This window comes from Mauremys mutica, chromosome 18 (assembly GCF_020497125.1).
Source record: "Mauremys mutica isolate MM-2020 ecotype Southern chromosome 18, ASM2049712v1, whole genome shotgun sequence".
NCBI lineage: Eukaryota > Metazoa > Chordata > Testudines > Geoemydidae > Mauremys > Mauremys mutica.
This window is the reverse complement of record NC_059089.1, coordinates 421,062-426,653: the sequence shown is the minus strand read 5'-3', so window position 1 is coordinate 426,653 and position 5,592 is coordinate 421,062. Positions and strand designations below refer to the sequence as shown.

General features: G+C 50.3%; 1 non-coding gene across 1 annotated transcript; it reads right to left on the bottom strand.

The window, feature by feature from the left end:
* Positions 1-392: 392 nt before the first annotated feature.
* On the bottom strand, positions 393-464 carry TRNAG-UCC. The gene has a single exon. It is a non-coding gene; the product is annotated as a tRNA-Gly (tRNA).
* Positions 465-5,592: the final 5,128 nt, after the last annotated feature.

The following is a 5,592-nucleotide window of genomic DNA, read 5'->3' as shown; positions in this document are numbered from 1 at the left end:
GAGCAGAGGGCCTCCATGTGCTGCCTGGGGTAGGGGCAGAGCACGGAGCTGCCTCCCCTCCCGGGTCTATTCCAGGAGTGGGTGGGTGGGGTCTTTTGGCCTGCAAGGTGCAGCAGGTCGGACTAGATGATCACACTGGTCCCTTCTGAACTTAAAGGCTCTGAGTCTAAAAGGGAGAGGGAAGTAAAGGAATTTAAAAAAAAAAGATAAACCAAGCATTGTAACACCAGGATGACTCCAACTGCTCATTATATAGTCCCACCCCTTTCTTCCTCCACTGGGTGTTTAATGACCTGTTGGGATTTGGGACACTGATTCTCTCATTCCATTGATAAACTGATACAATGTGACTGAAATTAAACCAATTCCTAGTGGAGGAATCATCATATCATTGCATTGGCTGGGAATCAAACCCAGGTCAACTGCTAGGAAGGCAGTTATGCTCACCACTATACCACCAATGCATCTGGGGAAAGTCTCTGATTTTTCACACTTGGTGTCTGGTCACCTTACTTCTCAGCATGAGGCAAATGTCTCTGTGGTCTCTGCCGTTCATGGTGGGGAGTTTCCCCACTGATAACAGTTCTTGCTGGGTTGGGGATGGGAGAGAGAAGAGGCGTTTATTCTGTTTCATTCCTCTCCCTTTTCTGTTCCTCCCCCTCCCTTCCAGGGTCCTCCCTTCCATTTCAGACTGTGCAGTGACACCCTCCCCGCACCCAGGACTCTCGAGCCTCTGGAGCAGCACGATCCCATGAGATCCTCAGTGACCAAGGGTCTTTTCCAACTTCCAGGAGACCCAGCTTGAGACTAAAGGAAGCTCTGTTCCTTCCTGGGGATCCTCTCTCCCTTCCTGGAGATCAAGAGCATGAAGCCTCTGCCTTGCCTCCTGGCTCTGAATTAATGTCCCATTTCCCACTATGTGCTCGAAAGAAACAAATGTTTCTAACCCAGGTGAGCGGCGTTAATTCAGCTGGAATCCTTCACCCACATTCCTTAGGAGATACAGACTCTCTGTAACACAGACTGACTGGGGTTCATCTCTGCATGTCCCCAATGGGGAAGGAAAGACACTGAGGGTGAAGGAAGAAGATGGACAGAAGGAGTCAAATGGGGCTAGACCAGAATAGGACATTTTCTGCCTGTTAAAATGTACTAGACTCTAATTGCTTAAAACAAAACAAAAACCCACCAGCTTCTGTTTGAACCATCAGCTTTTCACAGAGCAGCCAAAGTGGTGAAGCACAGACACACATAACCACCCACAGCCCAAGTTTGTCTAAGAAGCACCTATAGTGGCTCATGCAGGGGGAATACAGCTGTGGGTGTGAGTTCAGGCCTCACCCAGAGCATTGGTTTTCATTAGCCACGGAGCTTCCCCCACTTGCTTTGTCTCAGTCACATGGAAAGTGCCATAGGAGGGTGATGAGAGTAAATTCTAAACTCTGAAATGCGGAGGTTGGCCCAGAGATTGGGATAAGGGGTTTGAAGAGAAAAAGCTCTAAGAGTATAAAACCAGACAGTCTCCAGGGGCTGGTTCGGTACAACGCCTCAACAGGGAGCCATTCGGGGGAGGGGGTTTCACTCCCTCTGTTCAATGTCCTGAGAGGTATTTGAAGATGAAGATAACACCATGGCTAACAGGTGACTGGCACGTCCTGGGTTAAAGAAAGGGACCTGGGTTAATAGTCTGAAGATTTGCGTTACCGTCACTGTCTGACCCCACTTCAGTGCAGGGGCAGCTGTTTCCATGGCAGAGAGCCTGGCACTTAGGAGACTTTCTACACTTGCTGTTTTGAAGCAATTCAATAAAATAACGGTGGAGCTACAATGTCCGGTCCAAAATTTCAGCCCCGCCCCCGGTGCAAAAACGCTATTTTAGGATCTAAACAGGAGGCTCCCGGCACTAGGACACCTGACCAGAGAGCTCAGTTGGGGTGTAAGAGCTGCTGACTCTGAGGGTCCTGGGCTAAATCCACTTGCAGGGGGAAGCGTGTTGATTTATTTGATGGATAATGAGCACCAGCTACTAGGGGAGAAGCCCTGAGAGTCGCTGCCACTCCAGCTGCTGCTAGGGCAGGGGAGAGCCCCAGGGGGCCAGCTGCTGCTCTGGCCACCCCAGAAGTGCTGCCAGAGGCCACCAAGCTGCGGCTGCTCCTGCTGCCCCCGGGACCACTGGGGCCGCTGCTTGGGCGGTCCTTGGAGCCAGTTGATTGAGTGGCCCTGGAGTCAGCCACTGTGCCCACTGCAGAAGTCACGGAGGTTGCAGGAATCCGTCACTTCCACCACCTCCGTGACAGACACAGACACAAACCCCTCCCTGCAGTGACTGCAGTTCCTGGAAGGAAAGAGAACAGAAAGTGACGAGAGAAGGAAAGAGAGAGACTCCCTGTCACCTCTCTCCCTGCTCCCTCCCCTCTTGTATTCTGTAACTGTGCTGATGCCATGGGGGTGACACTAGATTTCTGGGGCTTTGGGGGGAGGGGAAGGGGGCTCTTCACTTCTCAGCATTTCACACAAATTTGTCTTTGGGCTGAAATTTCTCCTGTGGGGCTTCTCAGTCAGAGCTGTACCCCACCCCCTTCAGTGGGGGGGGGTGTAAATTGCAGAGTAGGCAGAGAAGTCGCCCATAAAGGGTCATATTGTTCTGGTGACTGGTTCTGACCGGGGTCCCACGTCCTCTGACACAGGCTCATGTGGAGAACATGGGAGCTCTGGCTTGTCCTAAATGCTGTAGAGTGTGAGTTCCTGGAAAGGGCAGGGGAGAGAGAGCAAGAGGAGAAAGGCAGAGACATTGGAGACGAGGCTTTGGGGGGAGAAGAAGGAGAGAACAGAGAGACAATAAATGATTGAAGCAGAACAGGTGGCCCAACTCCATCTTGCTCATCACAGGTGTTCACAGAGCTGGGTAGCTGCAGGTTTTCCAGTGTCAAGTCTGAACTTTGATTCTAACAATGTGCGTTGAAATATCAAGGGGATCTCCACATACGTGATCTCTTCCCCCTCCCCTTTTTTAGTATTAATTTTTATTTTGACGTGTTTGGCTTAACCGTGATCGTCTCTTTCCCCACCTGTATTGCAATTTGGGGCTTATGTTTATTTTGCCTCCCTGTTGTTCATGTCATTATAACTGTAACAGCAAAGGAACCTGCAGGAGCAAAAACTGACTCAAAACTTTATTTCCCCATCATGCCGGAACAGCTCATGCAGCTGGAATCATAACACGCAAGGCCAGGGGATGGGAGATGCAGGTTTCCAACTGTTCTGTCTTTCTCAGATGACACATTCCAGCCCCTTGTGTGCCTCCATCCTGTATGACCTGCTGGACTTTGACCCATTTATTGTCTCATTCTATAGATAATGTGATTGTAACACAATGTGACTGAAATGAAACCACTTCCAGATGAGGAAACAACAGAAGAGAAAAGCCATTATTGCATTGGCTGGGAATCAAACCCAGATGAATTGCTTGGAAGACACCCATGCACACCACTATACCACCAATGCATCTGGCAGGAGTAGCTTTCCTGCAGGCTGTGAGTGCTGGCAGAGGGAGTGACACATGACCATGGAGTTAGTGCGCAGGGTGGATGGGCTGGAAGCTGCCTGACAGCTGGGAGCAGAGTTACCATCCCAGAGTGACTGAAAGGGGGCAATGGTGAAAACAGATCTCACTGGGAGCTGGCCCCACCCCCACCTCACCCCTAGGAGAGGAGAACTGAAGCTCAACTTCAATCACAGAAAACTCTTCCCTGAGAAGGAAGGGGACAGCTTGTTTTAAAGACCAGGTTTGTGTTTGTTCCTGCTACGTACGGAGGGGCTGGGTAGTGCTGATTCCAGCCCCCAGACTCTGGGAGGATAAGGAACAAATTCAGGCTGCCAGTGACCTGCAGGAGGGAGATGATCTTTTGACAGTGACGAACTCCTCGTTCTAAAGGCCTTTGTCTGCCACCTTCCAGTGACTGTTTGGCACAGGAATGCAGCCCCCACTCCTGGGTCTCTCCTGGGGAAATAATGTTTCTGTGCAAAACACCAAAGCTTTTAACAGAAAGGAAGAAAAGGAAATGGCCACATGATGGGACTAGGACATAAGGAATGAAACACAAGATCCTTCTCCCCTGTGCATTGACTTTTAACCTTGTTTGTGGTGGTGCTGTATCCATGCTGGTCCCAGGGGCCCTCTGGGGCGCCGGGCATTGGCCACTTTCGGGAGAGTGGGCTAGATGAACTGGTCTGACTCAGTGTGGCTGTTCTTATGTTCTAACTGCTGGTTATGGAAGAGACGACCTTCCAGGCTACACAGAACTGAAGAAGGGTGCTGGGTTAGCTCCACAGCTTGTCTCTTTCACCAACAGAGGTTGGTCCTCTGCAAGCTCTTACCCTCACCCGCCTTGTCTCTCTTGGACTCTGAAAAGTGCTTTCTCTCCACTCCCCTTGGAGAGACGTTAAGTTTCCCTTTGGGCAACTATCAGGCTGAAGCAATTGTATTGACTGTGACACTAGAATTGAAGATTTAATATTATAAATAAATGAGTCTAAACCTGAGGTTCTGGTTTTCACATTGGTTTTTCTAACTCAGTTCCCAATTCTCTTCTAGAAAGGCCTCCAGGCTGCCTGCCCAGCCCAGCAAAAGTGGCCAGGAGAAAGCCCACACTGCTGCTCTTTCAGGTATTTGAAGGCTGCTATCAAACCCCCCTCACTCAGTCAGTCCCCAGTCTGTGGCAGTGCATAGGATTCTTCCGTCCTAAGTGCAAGACTCTGCACTTCTCCTTGTTGAACCTCCTCCGATTTCTTATGGCCCAATCCTCCAATTTGTCTAGGTCACTCTGGACCCAAACCCTGTCCTCCAGCGCTTGGATTCTTTACATGCTTTCACAGGGCTGGTCTACACTGGGGGGTGGGATCGATCTAAGATAGACAACTTCAGCTACGTGAATAGCGTAGCTGAAGTCGAAGTATCTTAGATCGATTTACCTCTCGTCCTCACGGCGCGGGATTGACGTCTGCGGCTGCCCCTGTCGACTCCGCTACCACCGTTCGCGCTGGTGGAGTTCCGGACTCGACGGAAGCACTTTCAGGGATTGATATATCACGTCTAGATGAGACACAATATATCGATCCCCGAGAAATCGATCGCTACCCGCCGATACGGCGGGTAGTCTAGATGTACCCACAGAGCGAAGAGCATATTTTCCATGATTTCATAGGGCAGACCCTAACATTTGTGAACTGTTCTGATACTTTACATAGACAAATAGTTATGAGATACTCTTTTAAATACTCAAGAGGTGTGATGCAGAGTTTGATGGAATATCGGGAGCTTTCCCTGTGTGAATTTGACAGGTGGATCAACACAGAGACACATTGTGACCCTTCTCAGGGTGCTGAGGGCTGTGAGTCTCTTGTTGCCACCTGCCACTAGGAAGAGGGAGTTTTCCATTTGGATGTTAGTGACCAAACTCACCATCCTGCTGGAACTCAAGCACCCTCCTCTGAGCTACAGCAGCCACCCTCACCCCTGAGTTCCTTCAATGTGTCCCCCTCTGGGGTCCAGCCCGGATCACCAGATACTCAGTGAAATCCCAGATCCTATCT